This window comes from Hylobates moloch, unplaced genomic scaffold (assembly GCF_009828535.3).
Source record: "Hylobates moloch isolate HMO894 unplaced genomic scaffold, HMol_V3 SCAFFOLD_156, whole genome shotgun sequence".
Classification (NCBI taxonomy): Eukaryota; Metazoa; Chordata; class Mammalia; order Primates; family Hylobatidae; genus Hylobates; species Hylobates moloch.
This window is the reverse complement of record NW_026652431.1, coordinates 28,598-43,960: the sequence shown is the minus strand read 5'-3', so window position 1 is coordinate 43,960 and position 15,363 is coordinate 28,598. Positions and strand designations below refer to the sequence as shown.

Below are 15,363 nucleotides of genomic sequence, written 5' to 3'. Positions count from 1 at the left end.
CCACCTCACCTTGGCCACCTTCTCCATATGCCTCCAGAAACATGTCCCTGGAGAGTAGCCTGCTCCCACACTGTCACTGGCTGTCATCGGGTCAATAAAATATCCTGCGATTGTGCATCTCAGACATTTCTGTGTCTTTCATCCTCACCCTGGGACCCTAAGGGAAGAGGGCCTGAGTATCAGTAACTCTGGGCCTCCCCTAAAGAGAAACGGAGATGGTGGTTCACCTAGGAAGTGCAGGAGCAGAGGGTTCCTGGTTCTCAGGCCACATGTGATCTCTGCCCACCCAGGGCCTGTCTCAGCCTGCAGGTATTGCTGTGTGGTGGGAACACCCGCTTCCCTTGTGCACAGCCTTTGAGAGGGGATCGTGGCCTCAGCTCCAGGGGTTCCTGGCCAGGGCTAAGTGCTCCTTCTGCAGAGGCCTGCACACCTCACCCCTTTGACTTGTATTTCCGTGGCTTCCCCTCCCCACCTGCCCCCCAGCCCTCCCTGACTGACCAGCCCCTCAGTAGCCCTCCTTGGCCGGGGAGAGGAGCACGGCCTTGGGTGTGTTCTTGAAAAGGGCTGCCCAGTTCTGTTGCTGCCCCTTCTTCACCCAGTGGCCATAGATTCGGAAACCATAGGCATCGATGAGCCGGCACGGAAGCTGGAGGGTGTAGCGGTGGGTCTCCGATGACGATCTCCCAGGTCACCGGCTTCACCCGGCGGTACTGTTAGTAGATCCGCACTGAAACCAGCACAGTCAGGGCGATCAACTGCAGGGCCAGGCAGAGAAACTGGGCTGCAGTACCCCCCTGCCAGGCCCTGCCCCTCCAGCAAAGGACTCTCTGGGCTCGTTTGCCAAGAAGTCTTGGGTGGCTTCTGCAGGGCCCTCCTAGTGTCCCCCAATTCCCACTTGGCTAGAATCTGCAGAGTCGGAGCCAGTGGGCTGACACCTGCCGTCCCTGAAGCCATCACAGGGCGGCTGGCAGGGGAGGGGTGGGTACTCTGGAAACCCATGGGGTGTAAGGACCCCTGGGAGAGGAGAGGGCTTAGAGGTTTGCACTTGGGGAGCTGGTGGCAACTGCCACAGGGCCTGGGTCAGGACGCTTCGTACCTTGAACTTCCCGTGGGGGCTGAAGTGCCGCACTTTGTCCACCACATACTGCTGGAAGAAGGGGTGTGCCAAGGCCTCTTCCACTGTGCAGCATCTCTGGGGTTGCACCAACAGGAATCAGGAGACCTGGGAGGGGAGGAGGGAGGGGATGCAAGAACGTTAAGGCAGGTCCCCTCCAGCATGTCAGGAGAGGTAGGGCCTCCCTGGACAAGGGAGCCTGGCATTGCGGCCCTGAGCCCAGGAGCCAGTCGGCCTCGTCTCTCACCAGGTCCTTCACGGTGTCCAAGTAATCATCCCACTCGGGAGAGCCAAACTGGTAGTTGCCGCTCATGATCATCCTTAGCACCAGCATCTGCTTCCGGTGCCAGAAAGCTGGGGAGCCAGCCAGCAGCGTGTACATGATGACGCCAGTGCTCCATCTAGACGTGAGAGGGCCCAGGGCCACTTACCCCCTGTGCCAGGGGCACCGACCCAGACCTGCCTGCTTCCTTCCTCACCCAGCCCAGGCGGGTGATCCTCCCCCCCCCCGGCGCACTGACATGTCCACCCCCTTCCCGTAGCCTGGATGGTCCTCATTCATGCAGCACTCGATGATCTCAGGGGCCAGGTAACTGGGGGTCCCGTAGACCTCTGCAGGAACAGTCATCATCAGGACAGGTCAGCAGGGCGCTCAGAAGAGGAAGTCCAGGCCAGGCACAGTGGCTTATGTCTATAATCCCGGCACTTTGGGAGGCCGAGGCAGGCAGATCACTTGTGGCCAGGAGTTTGAGACCAGCTTGGCCAACATGGCGAAACCCCACATCTACTAAAAATACAAAAATTAGCTGGGTGTGGTGGCACATGCCTGGAGTCCCAGTTACTCAGGAGGCTGAGGCAGGAGAATCGTTTCAACCCGGGGGGCGGAAGTCGCAGTGAGCCGAGATCGCCCGACGGCACTCCAGCCTGGGTGACAGAGCAAGACTCCATCTCAAAAAAACAAAACAAAACAAAACAAAACAAAAGTGGAGAATTACTTTTCAAGTGTACATGAAATACATTTTCAAGTGTAAATATTTTTTGGTTGTCAAAAGTTGAAGAGATCCTTTTTTTAAAATTCTTCACTAGTAAAGCAATTGTATCCTATTTCTGCTCCCTTTATAAATATATATATATTATATATATATATATAGCTCATATTAATGGCAGCTGTTTTTAATATAGTTGCCTCTGATCTCCTGAGTACACCCAGTGTCACTGACTGCCCTGAAGCAGCATACCAAATGTGTGTTCGTGTTTGCCAGCATTCTTCTTGTGAAAGGGTCCAAAGCTTTTGCTAGATTTTCAGAGTCTATAATTCCTACTGTCCCCTAACACCCCAAAAATTTTTTTTAGGCTCTAGAAAAGAAATAATCTAAAAACGATTTTTTAATTGCTAACCTTAAGTAACTGAATATGTGTATTTCAGCAACTTAAGATTATTCAACAATATAACTGTGATTGTAAATACATTAAATTAGAAATCAGAGAGAATTAAATATCTTCATACTCATATAACGCATCTATAAAACGTTTATTTTACTTTATCCTTGCGAAGGAGCAGGTAATTTTGCCACCTAAATTATTATTTAAATAACTCTAGGGGGAAAATAAGAGACTGCAGAGAAAACATGCAATGATGTTTCAAAATCTTCTTTTAGGCCAGGCACGGTAGCTCACACCTGTAACCCCAGCACTTTGGGAGGCCAAGGCAGGCAGATCACAATGTCAGGAGTTTGAAACCAGCCTGGCCAACATGGTGAAACCCTGTCTCTACTAAAAATACAAAAATTAGCTGGGTGGGGTGGTTCACCCCTGTAATCCCAGCTACTTGGTATGCTGAGGCAGTGGAATTGCTGTAACCCAGGAGGCAGAGGTTACAGTGAGCCAAGATCATGCCACTGCACTTCAGCCTGGGTGACAGAGCAGGACCCCATCTCAAAGAAAAAAAAAATCTTTTAAATTCGAAATTTAAGTATTAAAATCCCTGTATAGTAAAACTGCTGTGTCTTTGGAGAAACAATCCCCCGCCTTACATGCCTTCAACTGTATCATATCTAAAGGAACAGAAATTAGTGATTTAGCACGTTTAAAGTAAAGCATGCTAAAATTTCAATTAAAGGCAAATGCATAGCTTTCACAATTAAATTAAGGTATGTGCCCTAAATAAAAAATTTAAAGTAAAATTCGCTAAAGCTAATTTATTTCCCAAATTATGTTCATAATCATTACACTAAATCACTATAAAATATGCTATGCAATCATCTTCTGAAAGTCTGTTCAAAGTTCTAAACCTGCCAAATGTGTGTACTTTCTCAAAGAAATTTGCAATATTTAACAGTTAAGATACTGTAAGTTTTTAGCCTTGTAAAAATAATCTGACCAAATACACTCAAATACTGTGAAAAAATGTTCATGCATATTTAAAATGAATTTTTTGAAGTCTCTCACCAGTAAAAATGATCTTTCAAATTTTTAATTTTTAAATTAACACCTCACTTCTAGTCATCTTTATTAATTTTTAGAAAATCGAAACAAAAAATTGTGCTTACAATGTAGAAAATGTAGGGAGATCACTTTTTATCTTCACATTTACTGTTTTTTTCCAAGTAAAACCTTTTATTAAATGACTGGAAAAACCATTTAAGTTATATGAAGTTATATATTTAAGTTATATATATAAGTTATGTAAAAAGCCTGCCTGCTTTTTAATAGGAAACTGTTACCTACACACATATAGTAGTAAAGTTTATAAACCTATCAGTGAAATTAAAAACCCAGACAAGGAAATGAAAAAAGCCTAGTGAAACAAGAAAAAGAAAATGGTTACAACATAACCTGAATATGAAACTAAATCACCAAATATTTAGCTCCTTCTAGGGCTGTTTTCACAAGGTTAAAATTCCTGCAAGCCACACCCCTTCGTGTGACCAATAAGAGAATTAGAGCCACCACAGAAGGATGACCTAGTCAAGTTCTACTTTGCTGCATTACACATGACCCACATTTGGAGTATAATAAAAGACAACCATGTTTCATTTAAATTATGTTTGCTGGTCTTTCCTAAAGAACACAGTAAGCAAGTACATTTACATACTTTTGCTCCAGTGGTTAGTAGGTCACTATGTGCAAAATTTTCCAAAGGAATTTCACTGAAATAATTTCAAAGATCAATAAAAGTTTCCAAAAATTTTTAGTTATAATGGTTGTCAACATCTTGTTTTGCCAAGTAAGACTATTAAAACCAAACATAAACAAAACTCCAACTACTATCATTATAATTTCATGAAAGGACACTTGAATAAAGAGTAAAAGATACAATTCAATAAGTTTAATTTTTTGAAACAACTTGAAATTTTCAGAAAATTGTCTTTATTTCTATTTAGATCGATGAAAACTCTTGTCATGTATCAAGAATTCTGAGGATCTGCCTTTGAAAGCTGTATTTTTAGTCATTTACTTATAAAGTTTTCCCAAGATGGCTGATGGAGAAGGCTATAGAGAACAGAAAAATAAATTAACATAATGGAAAGAGAGACTAGGGAGGAAGATATCTATTGTCACAATTGGTAACAATGACAGACATCAGTTCTGAAAAAGAGTCACCAATCAAATGTGACTTTAAGTAAAGGGTACAAGGAAGATCAAGGAAAAAGGAGGCCGACAAAACTTCAAGAAGGAAGTTTAGCAAAAAAAAAAAAAAAAAAAGATGGCTCTCCTCTTATTGGGGATCACTTCCTTTAAGAGGTGAGCAATCTGGATATGACCAGCTCTTCTCCTCTTTCTTTTACAAACCCTTGCTGAATTTTTTTGATATGAGAGGTTACCCTTTCGGTGGCTTTCAACCACTCACTACCCTCCATACAGGGATGAAAGATACATCCTCTAAGCATACAAGAAGTACTTAGATTGCTCCACACTTTCTTTGTCAGAAACAGGTAATTACTGGATAGCTGCTAAGAACAGCATCCACTTCTCCAGATCTAACCTTGAGATAAATTATAGCTGGACATGTTCAGCCATTCTTCAGATTTAAACCACACAATCTAATTCTTGTTTTAAGTCCCTCTAAAACAGAATTGTTCTAGGACTATTGACATAACAGAAAGGGACATTTTCAGACATTTACACATATATTTTTAATCTTTATTTTTATTTCATGTTTCAATAGACTCTACAGTTTGCCCAAAACTACCTCAGAAAATTTAAATATAAGATAAATTGATCTACAGTCATGCATTGCTTAACAATGGGGATACAGTCTAAGAAATTAATTTATAATTACATGAACAATACAGAGTATACTTACACAACCCTAGATAGTATAACCTACTGTACACTTAGGCTGTGTGGTATAGACATTATAATCTTATGGGAACTTGTCATATATGCAGTCAGTCATTGACTGAAACATCGTTATGTGGCACATGAATGTATTTTACTATTCAATGTCTAACATCTTTAAAAAGTTTAGCTTATCTTCTAAAACCAAAGTGTGATTAGCACTTTATGAAGCATCATATTGCCAACCATCAATTTAACTATACATTTTCAATAGATTCACCTTCCATTCCAAAATTCTTGCAACTTTCAACCCCTCCCCACTGCCACTGTCAAAGAATACATTCCTATGGACAGTCGCATGAGAGCAATACAAAAAGAACATTAAAAGAAGGCTAAACTCCCAGCTGCTTACTTCACTTATTTAAACATTAGTCTTTCTTTTCAGTTATTCATGGATATGTACTGAGCTATGAGGAAAAGCACCTTACATCAGCTAAAGCACCATAAGTTGTTAATAATTTTTAAAGAAAAATTTAATAAAAATATTTTTTGTAATTGCTAACATTTTCAAGACAATGTAAGATACAATCAATAGATAAAACTTCTAAGTGATTTCTTTCAGATTCAGTTTGTGTTCTTCAATGAAGTAGTAACAATTTAATTTATCAAATCATATCAAATATCTATTCCGAGTACAGCCATTCCCCAGTTAGATTGGTCTTCTAAAATGTTTATTTTCCTACTTATTATTAACATAAAATAAAATATTATGTTAGCTCCTGGGGCAATTTGCTTTTTATCAATGCAAACATTTTTTTTTAATTGCATAGGCAAAGTATGGTCACCATTCCTCTCTTTAATAGACATATTTCCAGTAGAATTCTACCATTTTTGTTTTCACCTGGGATATTGTATAATTCACATATCCACACAGTAGAATTTTGTATATGCAGAAAAAGATTTAATGATATTTTAAAGTTTACTATTTTTCTCTGAATTATCTTACCTGCATCCAACAGCACTACTTTAAGTAGCCTTATATTTGAGACATGGGAACAAATAAACAATTCCTTATATCTACAACATCACAACTGTTTAAAAAATGTATTGAATAAGTACATATATTTAACAAAAAATATGTACTGATAGTATTTTCTTCTAACATACAAGATTATCAGTAGCTTTGTGTGTTTCTTTTAATAAGTTAAATAGTTCATTGTTAATGAGTTTAAAGTGAATTAGGATTTTATGAACAATATTCATGATGATGGATCCTTACATTTTTGTGCCAAAGTTGCTCAATAAATATTTTGCTAAAAAAAGATAAAAAGCCTTCCTTTTGTTCATATATTGAGGCTTACCTCAAACAGAAACTTGTATTTTAAATATTTAAGAAGAGACTTTTTTCTATTTCATTATAAGGCATGTTAACCACCATGGAAAACAGTATAGCTACTTTGATAACTTGTCTTTCATATTTATATAGTTGATCTTTTAGGATTATCGTCTAATGGTAGATAACACCTAGCTACATATGCACAGTATTTAAAATGGTTTTGTAATACAGCTATGCACTGCATAATGACATTTCAGTCAACAAGGGACTGCACATAAGATGGTGGCCCATAGGAACTGAAAAATTCCTACTGCTCTGTAGCATCTTTCTTTTTTTTTGTCTTTAAGTGATAGAATAATAGGTATTTTTTTGTTGTCTCTACTTTCCTATAATTGCTTTATTTTATTTTATTATTATTATACTTTAAGTATTATGGTACATGTGCACAACGTGCAGGTTTGTTAGATATGTATACATGTGACATGTGGGTGTGCTGCACCCATTAACTCGTCATTTAGCATTAGGTATATCTCCTAATGCTGTCCCTCCCCCCTCCCCCCACCCCATAACAGTCCCCAGAGTGTGATGTTCCCCTTCCTGTGTCCATATGTTCTCACTGTTCAATTTCCACGTATGAGTGAGAACATGAGGTGTTTGGTTTTTTGTCCTTGAAATAGTTTGCTGAGAATGATGGTTTCCAGTTTCATCCATATCCCTACAAAGGACATGAACTCATCATTTTCATGGCTGCATAGTATTCCACAGTGTATATGTGCCACATTTTCTTAATCCAGTCTATCATTGTTAGACATTTGGGTTGGTACCAAGTCTTTGCTACTGTGAATAGTGCCGCAATAAACATATGTGTGCGTGTGTCTTTATAGCAGCATGATTTATAACCCTTTGGGTATATAACCAGTAATGGGATGGCTAGGTCAAATGGTATTTCTAGTTCTAGATCCCTGAGGAATCGCCACACTGACTTCCACAATGTTTGAACTAGTTTACAGTCCCACAACAGTGTAAAAGTGTTCCCATTTCTCCACATCCTCTCCAGCACCTCTTGTTCCCTGACTTTTTAATGATCACCATTCTAACTGGTGTGAGATGGTATCTCATTGTGGTTTTGATTTGCATTTCTCTGATGGCCAGTGATGATGAGCATTTTTTCATGTGTTTTTTGGCTGCATAAATGTCTTCTTTTGAGAAGTGTCTGTTCATATGCTTGGCCCACTTTTTGATGGGGTTGTTTGTTTTTTTCTTGAAAATGTGTTTGAGTTCATTGTAGATTCTGGATGTTAGCCCTTTGACAGATGAGTAGGTTGCAAAAATTTTCTCCCATTCTGTAGGTTGCCTGTTCACTCTGATGGTAGTTTCTTTTGCTGTGCAGAAGCTCTTTAGTTTAATTAGATCCCATTTGTCAATTTTGGCTTTTGTTGCCATTGCATTTGGTGTTTTAGACATGAAGTCCTTGCCCATGCCTATGTCCTGAATGGTAATGCCTAGGTTTTCTTCTAGGGTTTTTATGGTTTTAGGTATAACATGTAAGTCTATAATCCATCTTGAGTTAATTTTTGTATAAGGTGTAAGGAAGGGATCCAGTTTCAGCTTTCTCCATATGGCTAGCCAGGTTTCCCAGCACCATTTATTAAATAGGGACTCCTTTCCCCATTTCTTGTTTTTGTCAGGTTTGTCAAAGATCAGATAGTTGTAGATATGTGGCATTATTTCTGAGGGCTCTGTTCTGTTCCATTGGTCTATATCTCTGTTTTGGTACCAGTACCATGCTGTTTTGGTTACTGTAGCCTTGTAGTATAGTTTGAAGTCAGGTAGCGTGATGCCTCCAGCTTGTTATTCTGGCTTAGGATTGACTTGGTAACATGGGCTCTTTTTTCATTGCATATGAACTTTAAAGTTGTTTTTTTCCAATTCTGTGAAGAAAGTCATTGGTAGCTTGATGGGGATGGCATTGAATCTATGAATTACCTTGGGCAGTATGGCCATTTTCATGATATTGATTCATCCTACCCGTGAGCATGGAATGTTCTTCCATTTGCTTGTATCTTCTTCTATTTCATTGAGCATTGGCCTGTAGTTCTTCTTAAAGAGGTCCTTCACGTCCCTTGTAACTGAATTCCTAGTTATTTTATTCACTTTGAAGCAATTGTGAATGGAAGTTCACTCATGATTTGGCTTTCTGTTTGTCTGTTATTGGTGTATAAGAATGCTTGTGATTTTTGCACATTGATTTTGTATCCTGAAACTTTGCTGAAGTTGCTTATCAGCTTAAGGAGGTTTTGGGCTGAGATGATGGGGTTTTCTAGATATACAATCATATCATCTGCAAACAGGGACAATTTGACTTCCTCTTTTCCTAAATGAATACCCTTTATTTTCTTCTCCTGCCTGATTGCCCTGGCCAGAATTTCCAATACCATGTTGAATAGGAATGGTGAGAGAGGGCATCCCTGTCTTGTGCCAGTTTTCAAAGGGAATGCTTCCAGTTTATTTCCATTCAATATGATATTGGCTATGGGTTTTTCATTGATAGCTCTTATTATTTTGAGATACGTCCCATCAATAACTAATTTATTGAGAGTTTTTAGCATGAAGGTTGTGGAATTTTGTCAAAGGCCTTTTCTGCATCTATTGAGATAATCATGTGGTTTTTGTCTTTGGTTCTGTTTATATGCTGGATTACGTTTATTGATTTGCATATGTAGAACCAGCCTTGGATCCCAGGGATGAAGCCCACTTGATCATGGTGGATTAGCTTTTTGATGTGTTGCTGGATTCAGTTTGCCAGTATTTTATTGAGGATTTTTGCATAAATATTCATCAGGGATATTGGTCTGAAATTCTCTTTTTTTGTTGTGACTCTGCCAGGCTTTGGTATCAGGATGATGCTGGCCTCATAAAATGAGTTAGGGAGGATTCTCTCTTTTTCTATTGATTGGAATAGTTTCAGAAGGAATGGTACCATCTCCTCCTTGTATCCCTGGTAGAATTCGGCTGTGAATCGGACTTTTTTTGGTTGGTAAGCTATTAATTATTGCCCCAATTTCAGAGCCTGTTATTGGTCTATTCAGCGATTCAGCTTCTTCCTGGTTTAGTCTTGGGAGGGGGTATGTGTTGAGGAATTTATCCATTTCTTCTAGATTTTCTAGTTTATTTGCACAAAGGTGTTTATACTATTCTCTGATGGTAGTTTGTATTTCTGTGGGATCGGTGGTGATATCCCTTTTATCATTTTTTATTGTGTCTATCTGATTCTTTTCTTCTTTATTAGTATTGCTAGCAGTCTATCAATTTTGTTGATCTCTTCAAAAAACAGCTCCTGGATTCATTGATTTTTTTGAAGGTTTTTTTGTGTCTCTATTTCCTTCAGTTCTGCTCTGATCTTAGTTATTTCCTGCCTTCTGCTAGCTTTCGAATGTGTTTGCTCTTGCTTTTCTAGTTCTTTTAATTGTGATGTTAAGAGGTCAGTTTTAGATCTTTCCTGCTTTCTCTTGTGGGCATTTAGTGCTATAAATTTCCCTCTACACACTACTTTGAATGTGTCCTAGAGATTCTGATATGTTGTGTCTTTGTTCTCATTGTTTTCAAAGAACACCTTTAGTTCTGCCTTCATTTCATTATGTACCCAGTAGTCACTCAGGAGCAGGTTGTTCAGTTTCAATGTAGTTGAGCGGTTTTGAGTGAGTTTCTTAATCCTGAGTTCTAGTTTGATTGCACTGTGGTCTGAGACACAGCTTGCTATAATTTCTCTTATTTTACATTTGCTGAGGAGTGCTTTACTTCCAACTATGTGGTCAATTTTGGAATAGGTGTGGTGTGGTGCTGAAAAGAATGTATATTCTGTGGATTTGGGGTGGAGAGTTCTGTAGATGTCTATTAGGTCCACTTGGTGCAGAGCTGAGTTCAATTCTTGGATATCCTTGTTAACTTTCTGTCTTGATCTGTCTAATGTTGACAGTGGGGTGTTAAAGTGTTCCATTATTATTGTGTGGGAGTCTAAGTCTCTTCGTATGACTCTAAGGACTTGCTTTATGAATCTGGGTGCTCCTGTATTGGGTGCATATATATTTAGGATAGTTAGTTCTTCTTGTTGAATTGAGCCCTCTACCATTACATAATGGCCTTCTTTGTCTCTTTTGATCTTTGTTGGTTTAAAGTCTGTTTTATCAGAGACTAGGATTGCAACCCCTGCCTTTTTTTGTTTTCCATCTCCTTGGTAGATCTTCCTCCATCCCTTTATTTTGAGCCTATGTGGGTCTCTGCACATGAGATGGGTTTCCTGAATACAGAACACTGATGGATCTTGACTCTTCATCCAATTTGCCAGTCTGTGTCTTTTAATTGGAGCATTTAGCCCATTTACATTTAAAGTTAATATTGCTATGTGTGAATTTGATCCTGTCATTATGATGTTAGCTGGTTATTTTCCTCATTAGTTGCTGTAGTTTATTCCTAGCCTTGATGGTCTTTACAATTTGGCATGTTTTTGTAGTGGACGGTACAAGTTCTTCCTTTCCATGTTTAGTGCTTCCTTCAGGAGCTCTTGTAGGGCAGGCCTGGTGGTGACAAAACCTCTCAGCATTTGCTTGTCTCTAAAGGATTTTTATTTCTCCTTCACTTATGAAGCTTAGTTTGGCTGGATAGGAAATTCTGGATTGAAAATACTTTTCTTCATGAATGTTGAATATTGGCCCCCACTCTCTTCTGGCTTGTAGAGTTTCTGCCAAGAGATCAGCTGTTAGTCTTATGGGCGTCCCTTTGTGTGTAACCTGACCTTTCTCTCTGGCTGCCTTTAACAGATTTTCCTTCATTTCAACTTTGGTGAATCTGACAATTATGTGTCTTGGAGTTGTTCTTCTCGAGGAGTATCTTTGTGGTGCTCTCTGTATTTCCTGAATTTGAATGTTGGCCTGCCTTGCTAGATTGGGGTTCTCCTGGATAATATCCTGCAGAGTGTTTTCCAACTTAGTTCCATTCTCCTTGTCACTTTCAGGTACACCAATCAGATGTAGATTTGGTCTTTTCACATAGTCCTATATTTCTTGGAGGCTTTGTTCATTTCTTTTTATTCCTTTTTCTCTAAACTTCTCACTTCATTTCATTCATTTGATCTTCCGTCACTGATACCCTTTCTTCCAGTTGATCGCATCAGCTACTGAATCTTGTGCATTCGTCACATAGTTCTTGTGCCATGGTTTTCAGCTCCATCAGGTACTTTAAGGACTTCTCTGCACTGTTTATTCTAGTTAGCCATTCGTCTAATTTTTTTCAAGGTTTTTAACTGCTTTGCCACTGGTTCAAACTTCCTCCTTTAGCTTGGAGTAGTTTGATCTTCTGAAACCTTCTTCTCTCAACTTGTCAAAGTCATTGTACATCCAGCTTTGTTCCTTTGCTGGTGAGGAGCTGTGTTCCCTTGGAGGAAGAGAGGCACTCTGATTTTTAGAGTTTCCGGTTTTTCTGCTCTGTTTCTTCCCATCTTTGTGGTTTTATCTACCTTTGTTCTTTGATGATAGTGACGTACAGATGGGTTTTTGGTGTGGGTGTCCTTTCTGTTTGTTACTTTTCCTTCTAACAGTCAGGACCCTCAGCTGCAGGTCTGTTGGAATTTGCTGGAGGTCTGCTCCAGACCCTGTTTGCCTGGGTGTCAGCAGCAGTGCCTTCAGAACAGCAGATATTGGTGAACAGTAAATGCTGCTGCCTGATCGTTCCTCTGGAAGTTTTGTCTCAGAGGAGCACCCGGCCGTGTGAGCTGTCAGTCCACCCCTACTGGGTAGTGCCTCCCAGTTAGGCTAATTGGGGGTCAGGGATCGACTTGAGGGGGTTGTCTGCCCCTTCTCAGATCTCCAGCTGCATGCTGGGTGAACCACTACTCTCTTCAATGCTGTCAGACAGGGACATTTAAGTCTGCAGAGGTTACTGCTGCCTTTTGTTTGTCTGTGCCCTGCCTCAAGAGGTGGAGCCTACAAAGGCAGGCTGGCCTCCTTGAGCTGTGGTGGGCTCCACCCAGTTCTAGCTTCCTGGCTGCTTTGTTTACCTACTCAAGCCTCGGCAATGGTGGGCACACCTCCCCCAGCCTCGATGCCACCTTGCAGTTTGATCTTAGACTGCTGTGCTAGCAATGAGTGAGGCTCCATAGGCATAGGACCCTCTGAGCCAGGTGTGGGATATAATCTCCTGGTGTGCCATTTGTTAAGCCCATTGGAAAAGTGCAGTATTAGGGTGGGAGTGACCCAATTTTCCAGGTGCCATCTGTCACTCCTTTCTTTGACTAGGAAAGGGAATTCCCTGACCCCTTGCACTTCCTGGGTGAGGCAATGCCTCATCCTTCTTAAGCTCACGCATGGTGTGCTGCACCCACTGTCCTGCACCCACTGTCTGGCACTCCCTAGTGAGATGAACCCAGTACCTCAGTTGGAAATGGAGAAATCACCCATCTTCTGTGTCATTCACTCTGGGAGCTGTAGACTGGAGCTGTTCCTATTTGGCTATCTTGTCCTACTGCCCAGTAGCATCTTGATGATCTTGGCCCTGAGTAGGCCAAGGCTGATGTGTAAGTTTATGTCATCACTTTTAACAAAAAAGAGTTTTAAGTGAAAAAAGAAAGAACTTTTAAAATAGAAAAAAAGCTTATGGAATAAAGATTATAAAGATAATATTTTTGTACATCTGTTCAATATATTTGTGTTTTAAGCTAAGTGTTACTACAAATCAAAAGGATTTTTTAAATTTATTATAAAAGTTATAGCAAAATAAGATTAAAGACAAATTTAAAAATAAATTTAGTATAGCCTGTGTACAGGGTTCATAAAGTCCACAGTAGCACACAGTAATGGCCTAGGCCTTCACATTCACTCACCACTCACTCACTGAATCATACAGAGTCACTTCCAGTCCTGCAAGCTCCATTCATACCAAGTGTCCTATACAGATATACCATTTTTTATCTTTTATACTGTATTTTTTTATTTTATTATTATACTTTAGGTTTTAGGGTACATGTGCAAATGTGCAGGTTTGTTACACATGTATGCATGTGCCATGTCGGTTTACAGCACCCATTATCTTGTCAATTAGCATTAGGTATATTTCCTAATGCTGTCCATCCCCCCCGCTCCCACCCCACAACAGTCCCCAGAGTGTGAAGTTCCCCTTCCTGTGTCCATGAGTTCTCATTGTTCAATTCCCACCTATGAGTGAGAACATGTGGTGTTTACTTTCTGTCCTTGTGATAGTTTACTAAGAATGATGGTTTCCAGTTTCACCCATGTCCCTACAAAAGACATGAACTCATCATTTTTTATGGCTGCATAGTATTCTATGGTGTATATGTGCCACATTTTCTTAATCCAGTCTATCATTGTTGGACATTTGGGTTGGTTCCAAGTCTTTGCTGTTGGGAATAGTGCCACAATAAACATACCTGTGCATGTGTCTTTATAACAGCATGATTTATAGTCCTTTGGGTATATACCCAGTAATGGGATGGCTGAGTCAAATGGTATTTCTAGTTCTAGATCCCTGAGGAATCGCCACACTGACTTCCACAATGGTTGAACTAGTTTACAGTCCCACCAACAGTGTAAAAGTGTTCCTATTTCTCCACATCCTCTCCAGCACCTGTTGTTTCCTGACTTTTTAATGATCGCCATTCTAACTGGTGTGAGATGTTATCTCATTGTGGTTTTGATTTGCATTTCTCTGATAGCCAGTGATGATGAGCATTTTTTCATGTGTTCTTTAGTTGCATAAATGTCTTCTTTTGAGAAGTATTTGTTCATGTCCTTTGCCCACTTTTTGATGGGGTGGTTTGTTTTGTTCTTGTAAATTTGTTTGAGTTCATTGTAGATTCTGGATATTAGCCCTTTGTCAGATGAGTAGGTTGTGAAAATTTTCTCCCATTTTGTAGGTTGCCTGTTCACTCTGATGGTAGTTTCTTTTGCTATGCAGACGTTCTTTAGTTTAATTAGATCCCATTTGTCAATTGTGGCTTTTGTTGCCATTGCATTTGGTGTTTTAGACATGAAGTCCTTGCCCATGCCTATGTCCTGAATGGTATTGCCTAGGTTTTCTTCTAGGGTTTTTATGGTTTTAGGTCTAACATGTAAGTCTTTAATCTATCTTGAATTAATTTTTGTAAAAGGTGTAAAGAAGGGATCCAATTTCAGCTTTCTACATATGGCTAGCCAGTTTTCCCAGCACCATTTATTAAATAGGGAATCCTTTCCCCATTGCTTTTTTTTGTCAGGTTTGTCAAAGATCAGATAGTTGTAGATATGTGGCATTATTTCTGAGGGCTCTGTTCTGTTCCATTGATCTATGTCTCTGTTGTGGTACCAGTACCATGCTGTTTGGTTACTGCAGCTTTGTAGCATAGTTTGAAGTCAGGTAGCATGATGCCTCCAGCTTTGTTCTTTTGGCTTAGGATTGACTTGGCAATGTGGGCTCTTTTTTGGTTCCATATGAACTTTAAAGTAGTTTTTTCCAATTCTGTGAAGAAAGTCATTGGTAGCTTGATGGGGATGGCATTGAATCTATAAATTACCTTGGGCAGTATGGCCATTTTCACGATAGTGAGTCTTCCAACCCATGAGCATGGAATATTCTTCCATTTGTT

At 39.9% G+C, this 15,363-nt stretch overlaps 1 pseudogene; it reads right to left on the bottom strand.

Moving 5' to 3' along the window:
- Positions 1 to 505: 505 nt before the first annotated feature.
- Positions 506 to 1,742, bottom strand: LOC116810147 (phosphorylase b kinase gamma catalytic chain, skeletal muscle/heart isoform-like; annotated as a pseudogene).
- Between the last annotated feature and the right edge of the window lie 13,621 nt (positions 1,743 to 15,363).